The following is a 328-nucleotide window of genomic DNA, read 5'->3' on the forward strand; positions in this document are numbered from 1 at the left end:
GGCCGGCCGCGGGACCGAGCGTGCGGGGGACAGAGGGCGGCCGCGGGCACCGCGCGTCCCCGCGCGCCGGGCCGGCCGGGGAACGAGGCGCCGCTCGGCGGGAGGGGGAGGGGAGAGCAGGGCTGCCTTTTTTGCGTGTGCCTGGTTTGTCACCGGGTTTCAGTTGCGGGGGGGGTGTCAAAGCACAACACAACCACAGGCGGGGCGAGGGCTGGCGGCACCCCGGGGCATCCCCGGGGGCGTTGGCGGCGGCGCCTCCTCGAGCTGCGCGTCCCGGCGTGCGGGACCGACGCAGGTGGGGGAGGGCGCGGCCGGTTCGCCCCCAGCC

This window comes from Onychostruthus taczanowskii, unplaced genomic scaffold (genome assembly GCF_017590055.1).
Source record: "Onychostruthus taczanowskii isolate IOZ18803 unplaced genomic scaffold, ASM1759005v1 scaffold52, whole genome shotgun sequence".
Taxonomy (NCBI): domain Eukaryota; kingdom Metazoa; phylum Chordata; class Aves; order Passeriformes; family Passeridae; genus Onychostruthus; species Onychostruthus taczanowskii.